Here is a 1,201-nt window from a genome sequence, read left to right on the forward strand (position 1 = left end):
AAATAGCAGAGACAAAAGGTTGGAAAACAAATATTGGGCAGGGGGAGCAGGAAGCAAGAGAAGGAGGTGGTAGAGATCAAATCCAGGAGAAAAAGGAAAAGGTAGTTAGATCAATCCATCTGTAGACCACTTTCTCCAAGCTGGTGCACAGCAGATAGATCAGATACAAGCTTCCCATTGAATTAAGAGCCAGAAAAATCTGAAGATGATGAATGCAAGAATCTGATACATTTAAAGGACACCAGGCTAGGAAAGACTTCATGTAGAGATGGAGAAAAAAAGGATCTGAATCAATGGTGGGATTTTTTACTACCGGTTCTGTGGGTGTGGCTTGGTGGTCATGGCAGAGGAAGGATACTGTAAAATCCGCATTCCCTCCCAATCAGCTGGGACTTGGGAGGCAGAGAATAGGTGGGGGCGGGGCTAGTCAGAAGTGGTATTTATCGGTTCTCCAAACTATTCAAAATTTCCGCTACCGGTTCTCCAGAACTGGTCAGAACCTGCTGAATACCACCTCTGATCTGAATCATTAAAAGAATGACTCATTAGCTGAAGGACAAAAAGGCCATCCACTGTATCATGGATAGAGATTGCATGGGGAACAATCAAGAATATCCTTTTCCCTGTCATGACCAATCCTTTTGTTCTTTTACACTGACAAAATAAAAAGGTGGTGGGGAGAATCAAGGAACTCCTTATAGGAGTCTGAAGGTTCTGGTATATTTAAGGTAAGGTTTCCAAATTTTGTTAACGTTAAGAAGTTAACAAGAAGTTAAGCTAGCCAGGCTGCTGGGGAATTCTGGGAATTGTCGTCTGCACATCTTAAAAGTTGCTAAGGTTGGCAATTCTTGATTTAAGAAATAAAGTTTGTTGTTTCTTTTTAGATTTCGAATTGTCTGTTTTCATACTTGACTGCTTTTTCAAGAATCCTTCCCACATCCCTAGTGGGACCAGCATATTATAAAGGATCTTTGGGTTTTGGTTGATAGCACATAATCCACTTGGCAAAGGCAATACAGGGCCATGTTCTTGTGCTGAGGCAATTAAAAAAACCTTTCAGAAAATTAAAAAGCAGGATTGTGCTAATTCCACATTATAAAAGGAAAATAGCAGTAGCCAACACACTGGCACCCATAATTGATTCCCTACCCGGTCTACCCCAACATTCCCAGTACAATTTGCATAAAGTTTCATATATGCT

Source organism: Thamnophis sirtalis, unplaced genomic scaffold (assembly GCF_051295495.1).
Source record: "Thamnophis sirtalis isolate CommonGarterSnake01/CBP01778 unplaced genomic scaffold, rThaSir2_p1.2 scaffold_4, whole genome shotgun sequence".
NCBI classification, from domain to species: Eukaryota; Metazoa; Chordata; class Lepidosauria; order Squamata; family Natricidae; genus Thamnophis; species Thamnophis sirtalis.